At 53.7% G+C, this 15599-nt stretch overlaps 1 protein-coding gene across 5 annotated transcripts in view; it reads left to right on the top strand.

Moving 5' to 3' along the window:
- The first annotated feature begins 956 nt into the window (after positions 1–956).
- Positions 957–15599, top strand: part of APBA2 (amyloid beta precursor protein binding family A member 2) — a 129659-nt gene continuing 115016 nt past the window's right edge. For 3 of the 5 annotated variants that reach the window (XM_070477671.1, XM_070477670.1, XM_070477667.1), the window contains exon 1: positions 958–1291. The gene's annotated coding sequence lies outside the window, so the exon portion shown is untranslated. Of the gene's footprint in view, positions 1292–15599 lie in introns of all 5 variants that reach the window. The other 2 variants (XM_070477672.1, XM_070477669.1) reach the window with 1 other exon arrangement.

The raw sequence follows: 15599 nt of genomic DNA, 5'->3' as shown, positions 1-15599 counted from the left end.
CACCATGGGTTCAGAGGTGTGCATGTGCCACCAAGTCTTGTGCCTATCCCTGAAGGCAAGTCATGGTATTTCCCTATTTAACAGTGGAGGAAACTGAATGTGCAGAGGAGAGACACCAGCCCAGGTCAGAGGCCCCGGGTGAGTGCTGGCCTGACTGGGATCCTCAGCCACGATGCACACTGCTTCTCGGAACAGACGTTTCTAGACGTCTGTTAGACAGAACAATGACCCGCGAGATGCCCAATCCTAACCTCTGGACACTGAATATCCACCTTACAGGAAAAAGAGTCTTCGTAGATGTGGGGAAGGGCCTGCAGTTGGGCAGATTTTCCTAGATTCTATGGGTGGGCAGAATCGAGTCACTTGAATTCTTTTTAATTTTATTGGAGTATAGTGTGTTATAGTTTTCTTTCTTTCTTTCTTTCTTTTTTAGTGTGTTATAGATTTGGGTCCTTCTCCGTTTAGGACGACAAGGAGGGAAAGGGCTGGGGCGAGGCCCTGGGGGAGGGGAGGCCAGTGGTCAGGTCAGGGCAGCACAGGATATTGGGAACGGGGTGATGGGATGGTTCCCAGGGGCCTGGCACACAGCCAGTAATCTGTGGTGGGGAGACGCTGGGGGCCTGCCCTCCAGAGGGGTCTCTCAGAGGCCGCGATCTCCCGGCGACTTCTGCGCAGGGCCGAACAGGGCGCGGTGGGCAGGACCTTCCGTCGCAGGCGCTCGGGAGCCCGCCAGGGGGCAGCGTGGCGCCCGGGGCAGGTGCGGGCGCAGGGGCACCTCGCTGTCACCTGTTCCACCCGCAGGAGGACCAGACCCCCGCGTCTCCTCATCCCTCAGGTGCCGGGGGCGCCGGGGAATCTGTGCTCCCCAGGGCCCCAAGGCCGGCCCCGCAGGACCCGGGCCCCAGGTGCGCCCCCTGCAAGTCCGCCGAGAGTCGGGGCGAGGGCTCGGGGAGGGGGCTGGGCGCGCACGCATCTTTGTCCTCCTCCCGATCTTCCCGCCGCGCGCTCTCGCCCGGCGAGGGGCGCTGGCGAGGCCAGGGCTGGGCGGGGCGCGGGCGTCCAGCCGCAGGCCGGTGCGGGGTAAGCCCGCGGGCCCCGCTGCGTGGGCCGGGCAGGGGCGGCCCTGCGTGCCGTACGCCGCGTCCGGGGCGCGCCCGCCGCTATCCAGCTTCCCGGGCTCGGCAGCATCTCGGTGCGCGGCTCACAAAGAGCTGCGGCGGCGGCCCGGCGCTCGGCCTCGGGGACACAGCGGCGGCGGCCGTGCACCCGCACTGCCCGGAGCTCGGGCCAGGTAAGCGGGGGTCCGGGCCGCCTGACCCTTCCCCAGAGTGGCCTCAGCCTGGGGGCGCCGGGGCGGGCGCGGGGGGCGCGATCAGGCGGCGCTGCGGGCGGGGGGCGCCGCGGGGATCAGGGGTACGAACCGGGCTGGCGCGGCGGGGCCGAGCTGGTGGCTCGCGCATCCCGGGCGGGGGCGCGGCGGCGAGGGGCGACAAGGCGCAGACCAGGGACGCAGACCCACGGCGGCTGCCCGCTCGGGTCCCGCCGGGCTGGCCCCGGCAGATGGAGTGTTCCGCGGCCCCTCTCGGCACTGGTACTGAGTCCCGGTGAGGGGCGGAAACTCCCGAGTTTGGGGTCTTTTCTGGGTTCCCTGTCACCCAGGAAGCCGATCCCCGGTTTTCTAGCCCTCCACCCTTTTCCTTTATAACGAGGCCCAGAGGGAGAAACTCCTCAGTTAAAAATTACACAGTCGGGTTCCCCTGGGCAGCCGGCGCTGGGCTGGGGGCGCGGCGCGAACCTGCCCCGTCGTCCCAGCCCCTTTCCCCTCGGCCTGGCTGCTACTGATGGTCCATGCGAAGGGCGAGGCCCCCACCCCCGAGCCGGGCTGTGCCCCGGGCGGGCCGGGCAGCGGGCCTCGGTGTGCCAAGGCCGCGGGGCTGGGGGCTTGGCAGTCGAAATTGCCCTGGACCCGGTGCTGAGGGAGGGTCGCGAGGGGCCCACCCTGCCCGAGCCTCGCTGAGCATAGAGACTGAGATTGTACCTGCTTGTCTCAACTTAGTATTTACTTGCAGAAGGAAGACTTAATTTTTTCACATATGTTTGGATCCGGCCTGATAGGGGCCAACCTCAAATCTGGTGGTTAAGCCAGCTCATAAATGGCCGTGGGGACGGTCAACCCCATAGTGGGGAATCTCCTTTGTGCCCTTCATCCCGTGGGCTGAGCTGTCCCTGACCTCTTAAGCCTCTGTCCCCTTTCTGAGAATACCGCCCCCCACCCCACCCCCACACCTGCCCTCCTTCTTTCTCTCTGAGAAAGACAGTGGTTTTGGGAATAATGACCTGAAGTCTTCCAGGATGGGAACCACACAGCTTTTCCTGGGGTGCACGTTTAGTTTGCTCTGCAGGTACCCACATCCTGGTGGGTGGCTCCTTTCTCAAGCCTCTGATTTAGTGGGCCTTCTGGTGAGGTGAGATGAGGGGGAGGGTCTTGCCTTCTCTTGGGGGTCTTCCATTCTTCAGGGGACACTGAGGGTCCTCCAGCCAGGATGCCCTGCCTGTGCCCTCACTGCTGGGGGGCTGTCCGTCCTGCCTCCGTCTGCACTCAGGAAAGGGGGTTGGCGGCTCCTGAGCAGCAAATGACCCTGGCGTGGAGCCTGCTGGCACTCAGGATGGTGTCCAGGGTGTTAGTGAGTGAGTTGGAGCTTGCTGAGGAGTCAGCTTGCTGAGTGGGCCGCCTCCTGAGTGGGCCCCATGGCCCTGGCAGAGAGACCCTTGGATGGGTCTCCAGAGCTGCACTAGGTCTGGGTGGTGGCCCTAGTGACAGGCGCCCTGAGAGTCTGCTGTGGGGCCTGGCTCTCCAGACCTCTGCTCATTGGTTGGGGAGCATGGTCAGGCCCCTCCCCCATTGCCTGCCTTCCCATCTCCAGGGTACTGGGCTTCTCCGCCTGGGAGAAGTGTGGGCTGAACCAGATGGGGTGTGTGTGTGTGTGCACGCTGCGTGTGTGAGCATGAGAGGTGGAGTGGGCGCTGGCAGGTGGGCGAAGCCTGTGTGGTCAGTTTCTTAATCTTTGGCCTCTTGCTTGTGTTCTCGGTTGCCCCGGGCTGGACTTGTGGTTTGTTAACTTGGCTCTTCCTTGGTACTTCTAACCCTTAAAAAAAAAAAAAAAATTAGTTTCACAGGGATAATTGGTGGGGATGGGTTGTGAAATGGAGGCGCATAAATAATTCAATTTGCCAACTGAGCTAAGAAATGTGGGATAAAAATAAAAGATAATTGTAAAAGACACCAGTCGCACCCCTGGAGCTGAGAAGGAGTGCCAAAACACCTTAATGTTTCCTAGACACAACTGAGGAACTAGGAAAAGCTCATGTGATGGGAGGTCTGCCTTGGGTTGGGCTTTGTTTGACTTGGGCGGCCCTGAGGCCTGTGGAGGGACAGGAGCCCAGGGCACAAGCACAGCCCCCCAGGGCCTCAGCTCCGCCTGGGCACTCCTCCCCATCCTAAGCCCTGAGCACCTGATCAGGGACTCAGCAGGTCAGGGCCTCTGGTCACACTGGGGTCTGGAGTTTTGGAGAGACGTTTGTGTCAGGGAAATTTGGAGGACTGGGAGCAGGTGGCCACAGAGGGAGGCCCTGAGCTGGCACGGAGGGCTTCCTTCCAGAACAAGTGGCAGAAAGCAGCGTTCTGCCTTGAGAGAGTACAGAGAGCTGGGGTCCCTGAGCCCTGACCTGGCTGGGATGGGGAGTGACGTGGACACTGATGGTTGTGTGGCTCCATCCCGTTGGTCATGTCTGAGATGATTGTTCACCAAGTGGGGCCCAGGTCCCCAGTTGGTGGTTGGTAGTTGGCTGTGTGCCCACAGGGGGATTCTCTGGCCCCTTTCAAGGCCCCCCCCACCACCTGGGTTGGCTCCAGCTGGTGCCTCAGAGCAGCCTGCAGGCACGGGCTGACTCAGCCGTCGTGGGCGCCTCTTCCCTGCCTCTCCTGTGGGCAGTCCTCCACTCTCCCAGTCCTTTTGGATGCACAAGGGAGCCAGGGACAGTGACCTCGTTGTCATGCAGCCAGGCTATCTCGGTGGGGCTGAGATTCACAAGTCTTCTTGGGAACGCCCCGGCCCCGTTTCAGTGGGTGCTGTTGCTGCCTGATTTGTGATTTCTGTGCTAGCTGCAGGGTGTCCCGGGCTGGGCTGGGCTGGTGTCCCTCACTCAAGCCTGCAGTGGCTCCCCAGAGCCCTCTCCACACCCTCAGCCTGATTTTTATTTCTGCATGTTCCTTTCCTTGCTCCCAGCCATGCCGTCAGGCAGGCTCATTGCCCAGGCTTGCTTTGTGTCATCCCCAACCCATCCCCACCTGCCACCTTGGCCCACGTCCATCCTTGATCATCCCAGATGAATATGGACTTTTCCCTTCTTCTCTGTCAGTTGCCAAGTTTGCTGAGCACCTGCCTGCCTCAGGGCCTTTGCACTTGCTTTCCATCTCCCTGGCATGTGCCTCCTCCAGATGTCCAGCTGGCTTGCTCTCTCACTCATTTCTCTGTCTGTATTTCAGCTCCCTACATAAATTAACGTCATTTCTGCCTTTCATGTTAACCCTGCTTCGTGTTTCTTCTTAGGACCTAACACAATTTATGATTTATATACTTTGTTTATTCTGTCTCTTACCACTCCAACATAGAGACTGTGTTGACTTCTGTGTCCCTGGAACAAGAATAGTGCTTGGCACCTGGGTTGATCCTCAGGCCAACCTGTTAAATGGATGAATGAATGAATGAAACCCCAGGAGCATCCTGCTTCCTTCCAATACAAGCCTGGTGCCCTGCTGCTCCCTTCCCCAGACCTCACACCTAAAAACAGCTGCATTCACAGCTGGGTCCCTCCCAGACCTCCAGCAGAACCTTGCCTGCACTGGAGCGGCAGGAGAGAGTGATGGAGAGATGGGAGTGGGTGGTGGGCAGGGCAGCCAGATGTCATGTGGCTGAAAGGCCATCCAGCCCCGGGAGTGGGCATTCTGATCCTCCACAGAAATTCCTTTGGGATTCTCGGTTGTTTGGATGGTCGGCTCTCAGGCTGTGCCTGCGCTCACCTCAGTCGGTCATGGATGTGCTGGGAACAAGACCCCCTCTGGCTCAGGTTCCCTACCTTCTTCACCTGGATGTTTCTATACTGGTCTTTCCCCTTACGTCGGACCTCGTGTCTCCAGGCTCCCGGCCACTCCACCTGTCCTTGGGTGCCAGCCTGCCCCTCCTGAAGCCTCCCCACCCCAACTGATTCTCCCTACCCATGTTCTGGCCCCACCAGAGGGGGCCACTGGTTTTATAAGGAGGAAAACTGTCACTGATCTCTGGGGCCTTGGGTGAGCCACCAGCCCTGGACGCCTGTCTCAGCCTTCGTCGCAGGTGCCTGATAGCTCTTGCCGGGCTGGTTTTGATCCCAGAAGAGGTCCAGCACTGAACTGAGTTGAGAGGTTGGTGCTCGGCCAGAGCTTCATGGATGCCGGTGGCCACAGGTTGGCTGTGGCTTCTTTTGTTTTACTGGGAGTTTGAAGGGTCAGCTTTGCTGGCTTTACATGCAGCCTAGTGGGAGACTGTCATGCTTCCTACACTCTCAGGTGCTGTTCTGATGTAAGGGGTTTCATCTGTGGTTTTGTGCATGAAGGATCAAAATTAAAGAGAAAAAATACAAGCTTAAGATGCCGGCATCTCCTGACCGCACAGATATTTGCATCTTGTGGGTTTTTTGAAAACGGAAGTGCTCTGGCATTTGAAGGTGGTTTTGGATGGAGAAACTGGGATGAAATACACATCACTGGGCACTTTTTATTTTTCTTAAAGATTCTTTTATTGTGGAGATATTTTTTAAGTCTTTATTGAATTTGTTACAATATTGCTTCTGTTGTTTATGCTCTGGTTTTTTTGGCTGTGAGGCATGTGGGATCCTAGTTCTCTGACCAGAAATTGAACCTGCACCCCCTGCACTGGAAGATGAATTCTTAATCAAGGGACCTCCAGGGAAGTCCCTCATTGGGCACTTCTGTGTGTTGCCTTCTCTTCCTTAGTATGTGCTGTTTAAATAGTTCCTCGCCAAGCATGAGAGGCACGTCTTCACTTGGCAGCGAGGTGACCTAGGACAAGGCAGTGGTGACTTGCTTAAGGCTGCTACTGTTTCAGGCATTGCTGAGATTGGCTGGTGAGCCTTCAGAGCCCATGATGCCCCTCCCCCACAATCCTGTATCACCTGCATCTTCCCTACCTCCCCCCTCAACATCTCGCTGGGGCCCAGTTTGCATCAGATTTGTTTTTAAAGTGGGTGGGCATGACTAGGACTTGTGACCACTTATGTGATAGGTGTGTACATGTGCTCAGTCGCTCAGTTGTGTCTCACTCTTTGCAACACCATGAACTGTAACCCACCAGGCTTATCTGTCCATGGGATTCTCCAGGCAAGAATACTGGAGTAGGTCGCCATCCCTTCTCCAGGGGATCTTCCCAAACCAGGGATCGAACTTGTGTCTCCTGGATTGACAGGCACATTTACTACTGAGCCACCAGGGAAACCTATGTGATGGATACAGTTCAGGAGCTCATTTTCAGCCTGTGCTTAGATAATCTGGTGGTGGTGAACTGTGGACCTTGAGCTCTGGCTGGTGGTTGGAGAGTTATGGACACACCACGGGTAACCCAGGGGCCTTCATGGGGACAGCAAGAGGGCCTGGGAGCTTGCCGCTCAGCGCAACTGTCGTTGCTGAATTTGTAAGGTGTTTTTCTCTTTGCACTCAGAGGTACCATGGGTTCTTTGCACTTCCTGCCTCTGGACTCAACTCAGCTAAAAGACACTCAGCTGTGAAATATTTAGGCACTTGTTCTCAACAAATTCTAATTAGTCAACAGTCAGGGAGTAGGAGACCACTAGTAGCATTTAGAATTTTCAGTTGGGAGATAGATATGTATCTGTGTGTGATTTGTTGTTGTCCAGTTGCTCACTTGTGTCTGAGTTTGTTCATAACCCTATGTATGATAGTATTTTTTAAAAATATGTGTTTATTTATTTCTCTATGATTTGGTTTTACATTCGTGGAATTCATTCTCCAGCAAGGCAGCTCTAAACATGAATTTCTCTGAGCTGTCATGTGCATTGCTAATTTTCATTTTAAAAATGTAGTTTAAAATGAATAACCAACAAAGACCTCCTGTATAGCACAAGGAACTCTGCTCAATGTTATGTGGCAGCCTGGATGGGAAGGGAGTTTGGGGGAGAGTGGGTACATGTATATGTATGGCTGAGTCCCTTTGTTGTCCACGTGAAACTATCACAACATTGTTAACCACAATATAAAATAAGAAGTTTAAAGTTTGAAAAAGAATTGTTTAGTTTTCCCCTGTTGGTCTGTCAGAGTCTTGGAAAAATCTGTTGTTTGGAAATTAGGAGACCTGTTTACTGAGTGGGTGCCTGTGTTTATTGATGATGGATTTCTTACCCCACCTCCCCAACCAGGCAGCAGGTGTGTAAGTTGCTCCAGTGAAACTCGGTTTGTGTTCCTGGGTCTTCTGGTGTGATGACAGGCCGTGTGCTCTGACATCCAGAGCCTGTGACAGCTGTCAGGGGTAGGGAATTGGGAGGTCCAGGAAGCCTCCAGCAGCCGCTGGCCAGCGAGGGACTCCTCCTGAGAGGGGCACATCAAGGCCTGCTCTTTCCTCCTTGTCAGCCAGCCACTGCGGCAAGGTGGAGCGAGACCAGATGTGTGAGTGTGTGAGCGTCTGTTCTAGTAGAGCGCCCGCTCGGTGCCAGTCGCTGGGCGTGCTCTGTGTGTGTGTGTGTGTGTCCCAGCTCGCCTGCCAGGCTTAGACACCAGGCGCTACCTTGGGTCTCTAGCTGGACCCCTCTGGTTGCAGTGAGCCCGGGGGGCTGACCACTGAAGAGTGGGTCCTGGTGCTGCCCGCCTGGCCTGACCGCTTGAGTGTGAGTCCCTGAGGCAGGTCTGACCTCAGCCCTGCCTGGACGTGCCTTTCTCCATGTCCGTGTGCAGCAAAGATTCTGCCCATGACCTTTCCTTGCCCTTTGAGGGGCAAACAGGAGGGAGCTGGCGTGTGGCAGGGCGGACATGCCGTCAGCTCTCTGCTCATGGGCGGACGTCCCTGAACTGAAACTTCAGAGCAGGAGCCCCTCCAGACCGAGAATGCTTGATTGTGTGTCTCCTTTGGGCTTTCTCAGGTTTCGGCTTTTCAATTAATTGCATTTCCTCAAGGAATGGTTTTCTTCTTGATCACAGGCTGGTCTGTGCTTAATCAGCAGTGAGAACAGTGCTGCCTTAGTGGCTGTGACCCCCCACCCCCACCTGAGGCAGAGACATCTCTTGCTGCGTCCACTTCATGAGGGAGCTGCCCTGGGGGTCCCTGGATATGGCAGCATTCTCTCCACTCCTAGCTTTGGGAACCCTTCCTTAACTCTGCATGTGTTGCTCCTTTCATCCATTATGAGATGACTTGTCAGATAATGGAAGCAATGGGTGCCAGGTACTTAAATGGCAGCCCCTAGCATTTCCCTCCCAGCCCTCTCATCTGTGAGGTCTCTGAAGTGTTAGTGCAGGGGCAGGTGCTCTTCTCTTTAGTTACCCCGGAGCCCCTTTGCCAGGGGCTCCATCCACCCATCCACCCATCCATCCACCCATCCATCCATCCACCCATCCATCCACCCATCCATCCATCCAACCATCCATCCATTCCATCCATCCACCCATCCATCCACCCACCCATCCATCCATCCATCCACCCACCCACCCACCCACCCATCCATTCAACAGGTGTTTCCTGAGTGCTGGCTTTGTTCCATTATTCTGATCCCTGTCTAGAGCTGGGTGTAGTCAGGAGAGGAGTGAAGGGGAGCTACTGGAGGTGTGGGGGGATCAGATGCTGAGTGTGACTCTGGCCTCAGAGTGCCCCCAGAGTAGCCCAGGCTGGAAGGTGTGAGCACCCAGCATGGGGTGGGGGGGACTTGGGTTAGGTACCCCATTCTTGCCCATCTGGAGCTCAGGCCAGAGGGGTCAGTCTGGAGAGGGTACCCAATATTGGGGGTGGGGGCTGAGGTTTTGGTGGTGGGATAATGTGGTTTGGGCAGGTCAGAGCAGGAGATGGTGGGTCTTGGCCGTCTGGGTCTTGAGCAGCCTTGGACATGTGGGGGCATCTCACTGTGGTTGGGGGCAGAACAGGTGGGGTAACATGTACTCTGCCCATGATGTATCTAGGAGGTGTTTCCATCACTCAGCTTTGGGACCCAGGGTACCGTGGGAGGGATGGTTAAGGATGAGGAGTGGGGTGTGCTGAGAGCTAGGGCAGGTAGGGGAGGCTTGGGGAGTGGGAAAGGATGGAGCTCCCTGCTTAACATGGGCAGAGGTTGCCGTGTCCACATCCTGGCCTTGCTAGCTCGGATGTTTAATTTTACCCTTTAGAGATTTATAGACTTTCTAGGTTAAATTGCCACTGTTCCTCTATAAGAACGACAAAATCCCTGGCAAACCATAAGTCATGTTATTATTTGCTCACATGGAGTTAAACTCCACGGCCCTGCTGACTTATTTGGAAGGACAAGGGATGGATGGCTGGGAGGCCTCTGTCCAGTTGTAGGCAAGCGTGAAAGTCTAGAGGGACCCAGGTCGAGGTAACGGGGCTGTCCTGCCCAGCAGGCGGCTGTCCTCGTCCCGTTGCCAAGGCTCCTGGGGACTTTCTGGCATCGGTAGGGAAGGGACCGAGTCCTGCACCAGCTGTGCAGAGGGCAAGGGCAGGGGGAAGCAGAGGGGATCCAGGGGCCTCTGCAGGCTGGTGAGCTTTTTGAGGGGTGCCCTGAAGGGCTTCTCTCTGGGGCCCTGAAACCCTGGGCATTCACAACTCCTGTCTTCTCTTCCTCTTTTGGGCTCTGATGTGCTGCTCATCCTCTGGGTAACGAAGGTTCAGAAGACAAGTCTCAGCGCTTCCCTGGTGGCTCAGTGGTAAAGAATCTGCCTGCCAATGCGGGAGACACGGGTTTGATCCCTGGTCTGGGAAGATCCCACATACTGCGGAGCAATGAAGCACGTGTGCCACAACTCCTGAGCCTGTGCTCCACAACAAGAGAAGCCACCATAGTGAGAAGCCCATGCACCACAGCTGGAGAGTAGCCCCTGCTCACCATAACTAGAGAAAAGCCTGCACAGCAAGGAAGACCCAGTGTAGCCAAAAGTAAAGAAAGAAAGAAAACTTGTCTTAAAGCTGCTCCCCTTTCTAGTCAGCCTGCTGTTTGTGCTGGCACAGGTGGGGGTGGGTATCATTCCCTCTCCGAGGCTCCTGGCTCTGGGGGAACCTGGCTGAGATGCTGGTGAATGCTTCTTGCATGGCTTACTGCCCTGCACCAGCGGTGGAAGCTGCCCGATAGTTGCAGTACAGTTATTATTGTAGAAGTCAAGATTTGTTGGGAAAAAGATACATTTGTTGGGGAGGGGTGCTGTCTGTGCGCTGACCTTTCTGCCTTCAAGGCGCATGTGGCTGCTATAGGTGGGGGTTGCTGCTGCAGGAGGAGCAGGTCTCAGGCTAGCTCTCCTGGTGGTTTTCATCAAATACCAAGAGTATGCTGCAGTTTGTGTTGACTGATGTCTCAAACCAGCTTTCTTCCTTTACAGTGATAAAGAGAAGTCAGACTTAGGGGTATTTGTGTGTGTGTGTGTGTGTGCTCAGTCACTCAGTTGTGTCTGACTCCCCTTGGACCGTAGCCTACCAGGCTCCTCTGTCCATGGGATTTCCCAGGCAGTAATACTGGAGTGGGTTGCCATTTCCTCCTCCAGGGATCTTCCCACTCCAAGGATCGAACCCACGTCTCCTGTGTCTCCTGTATTGGCAGGTGGATTCTTTACCACTGAGCCCACTGGGAAGTCCCTGGCGTATTTAACATCCAGTATTTCATGGCAGAAAGCCAGAGGTGATGCTGGCGGCATGGCTGCCTCTCCATGGTACCCACATGGATACCCATAGCCAATGACGGGCTATCACTGTGCAGACCTGGTCAGCAGCTGCTGCTGACTGATGCAGAAGAATCCATAAACACATGCATTTGTATAAATACAAATAGTGTTTAATGTCCCAAGTAATGAGCACTTCCTTGAAATGACATTAGCTCTTGTTTCAAGGAAGTGAGTGGAGGCATAGCACATTAATTTGGGCCTGAATTTTGTCTCGCTCATCCCAGTTACCGACAGTGGTCTTCAGGCTCTCGTGTGTTTTCTTTCTGGAAACCGTCCAGGCTGATAGGGGCCTTGAGGCTGTGGTTGGTGTTCACTGTCCAGAATTCATGGCTGTTCCTCGTTTGCACCCACCTGGACCTCACGTCTCATGGCCTGACACCAAAAACACATTTCCTCTCCACATACGTGTTTAGTGGAAAATGTTCTAACAGATTACTCATTTTAAAAGAATGCACTGTCCAAGAAAAAGGAAACAAAGAAATAGAAAAAGGTCCCAAAGACATTTCACCCCTTAAAAAGGCCCAATAACCATATGAGAAGGTCCTCAACTCCATTAGTCATCAAGTAGGGAAATGTATATGAACTGTAACTGTGTTAGGATTCTCCATAGAACCAGAACCAATAGTGTGTGTGTATATTGTTCGTTGTTGTTCAGTCACTGAGTTGTGTCTGACTCTCTGTGACCCCATGGATTGCAGCATGCCAGGCTTCCCTGTCCTTCACTTTCTCCCGAACTTTGCTCAGACTTATGTTCATTGAGTTGGTAATGCCATCCAACCATAGCATCCTCTGTTGCCCCCTTCTCCTCCTGCCCTCTGTCTTTCCCAGCATCAGTCATGAGGTCTCCGGAGTCAACTCTTCGCATCAGGTGGCCAAAGGATTGGAGCTTCAGCTTCAGTCCTTCCAATGAATTTTCAGGGTTGATTTCCTTTAGGATTGACTGGTTTGATCTCCTTGCTGTCCAAGGGACTCTCAAGAGTCTTCTCCAGCACTAGAGTTTGAAAGCATCAATTCTTCGGCGCTCAGCCTTCTTTATGATCCAACTCTCACATCTGTGCATGACTACTGCAAAAACCATAGCTTTGACTGTATGAACCTTGGGGCTTCCCTTGTGGCTCAGGCAGTAAAGAATCTGCCTGTAATGTAGAAGACCCGGGTTCGATCCCTGAGTTGGGAAGATCCCCTGGAGAAGGGAATGGCAACCCACTCCAGTATTCTTGCCTGGGAGATTTCTGTGGACAGCAGATCCTGGCGGTTTACAGTCCACGGGGTCATAAAGAGTCGGATATGACTAATTGACTAAACTTTCACTTCACTTCCAAACTGCCAGTACACATAGTGTGTATTATATATATATATATATATTTTTTTTTTTTTTTGGCTGTGCCACACTCTGCTTGTGTGATCTTAGCTCCTTGACCTGGGATAGAACCCGGGGTCCTGTCAGTGAGAGCACCAAGTCCTAACCACTAGACTGCCAGGGAATTCCCCACAAGGGTCCCTAGAGAGGCAGAGGAGAGTGAAAGCAGAGGAGGAGGCAGGGACGACAAAGGCAGAGACTGTCAAGGATTGTGACCACATGTCAAGGGTTGTCAGCAGAGGTGATCACCCCTGGAGTCTCCAGGAGGTGAGCAGCCCTGCTGATGCCTTGACCTCAGCCACTGAACCTGCTTCCAGATCCCAGTTCCCTGAACTTGAGTCGTTTAAAGCCATGTACCTGGGGCCCATTTGTTCCAGGGGCCACAGGGGCTAACAGAGCCATCAGGACGTGCACACCAGGGCGTCCAAGGCAGGCAGTTGTCACCCCAAGCTGCAGACAGTCTGAGGTCCCCCAGCAGCTGCTCCCCTTGCACCGAGGCTTGCACACACGAAGCCATTCTGCAGACCTGCACGTGTGCAGTGGCCCGGAGGAGTCCTGCCACATAACGCTGAGCCAAAACCCCAGACATCAGAGTCCTTAGTTCCTCCCGCATGGCTCCACTGATGGGAAGGACAGCGGGCTGCTTATCCATGTGGGGTGGGAAGTTGGGGTGCCCTTTGGGAGATGGTGATTAGAGGGGCACCAGGAGGGCAGAGGGCTTCTAGGGGATGCTGACAATGTCCCATTTCTTTTTTTCTTTGTTTTTTTTTGAAAATGTTATTGAAGTAGAGTTGATTGATAATGTGTTAATTTCTGCTGTACAGCAGAGTGATTCAATTATATAATTCTTTTTCGTATTCTTTTTCCATTATGGTTTATTGTAGGATTTTTTTTTAGTTATGATCATATGAAGAGAACATGTAAATCTTTTAAAAACTTTATTCTGTATTGGGGTATAGCCAGTTGACAATGTTGTGATAGTTTCAGGTGGACAGTAAAGGGACTCAGCCATATATATACATGTACCCATTCTCCCCCTAACTCCCCTCCCATCCAGGCTGCCACGTAACATTGAGCAGAGTTCCCTGTGCTGTACAGTAGGTTCTTGTTGGTTATCCAGTTTAAATATAGCAGTTATCACAGGATATCAAATATATTTCCATGTGCTATACAGTAGGGCCTTATTTATCCGTCCTCTGTATACTAGTTTGCATCTGCAAATTCCAGTCTCACAATCCTTCCCTCCATCACCCCTCCCTCTTGGCAACCACAAGTGTGTTCTCCGTGTCTGTGAGTCTGTTTCTGTTTTGTAGGTAGGTTCACATGTGCCATATTTTACATTCCATTTTATGGTATTTGTGGTATGATATTTTATGGTATTTGTCTTCCTCTTTCTGACTTCACTTAGTATGATCATCTATATTGCTGCAAAAACAGTGTCTCATTTCTTGTTCTGCATGTGATTTGCCTGAGTGGGTTCAAATTTGTGATAAGGACCTTTTCAGTACCTATATTAAACTTCAATAAAAAGTGGGGGAAAAAAAGAACAGTATAGCATCTTGGAATCTTCAAGGAGAACTTCCAATTGACTGACTCATGGCTTCTTTCCCTGCTGGAACAATAATATCAAAATCAAGATTATATTTAATTTAATGTGAAATGATTAAATGAGGCCATTCCAACAAGTGCTTATTAATATGCAGATACACACTGTGTTTTCAAAATGAAATCAGAGTCCATAAACCCAAGTAAGATGCTGAGATCTCTGCTCAAGTAATTGATACAGATTCGTTCTCTCCATGAAAGTTTTCCTTATGCACAAAGAAGAAGCTGAGCCCTTAAGGAAAACCAGACACAAACAGCCTGAACATTTGAGGATCTTGTGCTCTGCAGTGAGTGGAAAACCAGAGAGAGACCAGGAAGAGACCAGGGTGTGTGTGTGTGTGTGTGTGTGTGTGTACAACTCCTTTGGGTCAGCCTAGAAATTTTAGTTGGGTGTTTTGTGGGCCCCCTGCCTGGCACTTTCCAGGCCACCCTGCCCAAGCTCCTAGAGGTCTTGCTGTCTGTGCCCACAACTTTCCCTGGCCCCTCATACCCCTCCATCTGTGCTGGGAGACTGTCCATCAGCTGCCCATGCAGTGACCACTTGGCTTCATGGGCTGTATCCTGCGTGTGGTCATCACATCTGCACTGGGCCCGTGTGGTCTCTGCTCTTGCTCTATCTGAAATAGACGAGATCCACAGCACAGTGTTCTCTTCCGAGGTGGTCCATGGAGATGTGAAATGGGTGGGGTAGCACCGTGTGGCCTCAGTGGTTCTGGGCGTGCTCCTGGCTCTCATGGATGGACTCTCATCCCTGACCTGCTGCTGGGATAGCATGCTGGTTTCTCCTGTGTGGTCTGAGGATTAGGACTGGGATCTGAGGGGTGTGTCTGTCCAGGCAGAGGCTGGGGTCTGGGCATGGGTGCATCGGTGCTGCCCTCACCATCTGGGCCCATTGGGAGCTGGCCTGGTACAGCAGGCTCTGCGGCTGTGGTCAGCCTCTCACTGGTCTCATGGCAGATGTTCATGATACAGACAGCACCTTTAATGGCGGGGAGCGGGGAGGGATTCTTCCATGAGCTTGGCACGTGCATTCTTCACCCACGCCTCCTCTCGGCTGTTCTTCCACCTGCTGTGATGGGAGTTTGCCCATCAGGCACTGACCAGCCCCTCACTTGGACACTGGGATTGTTTAGAGTGTTTTCTGCCCTGAAGGATGCTGAGATAAATACCCTGTAGCTCTGCTCTTCTCTTTTGTCAGATTCCCTGATTCTTTATGATACATTTCCAGAAGTAGAATGGCTGGGCTGAAGGTGAAGACTGCAGACTGACCTCTAGAAAGGCTCGGATGCCCACAGACGGTGTGCGTGTGGGGCCTGCTTTCCTTCCCTCCCCCTTTCCTGTCCTCTGCCCCCATGCCTGCCCTCGCACTGCTCCTCCCCATCCCTACTCCCTCCTGTGATGCTGCACCATTGAGCAGCGTCCAGCAAATACCATTCCAGCTACCTGTCTGGGACCTCCCAGCTCACAGGCTCCTTGGGGACCCTTGTCCAGGGTTTGCTTGTGGGTTTTGAGAGGAAACCAAGAACCAATGGGGGAGCCTGTGGAGAGCCTCAGAGGCTTCCCCAGGACACACAGGCCAATACTGAGGTGTGACGAAGTTCTTCCAGAGAGAAATCCCTTCCCAAGGAGCTCCTCACCCCAGGCAGGGGGTGC

The sequence above is a fragment of the Odocoileus virginianus genome, chromosome 16, assembly GCF_023699985.2.
Source record: "Odocoileus virginianus isolate 20LAN1187 ecotype Illinois chromosome 16, Ovbor_1.2, whole genome shotgun sequence".
Taxonomy (NCBI): Eukaryota; Metazoa; Chordata; class Mammalia; order Artiodactyla; family Cervidae; genus Odocoileus; species Odocoileus virginianus.
The sequence above is the reverse complement of the archived record's forward strand: the minus strand, read 5'-3'. Positions and strand labels throughout refer to the sequence as shown.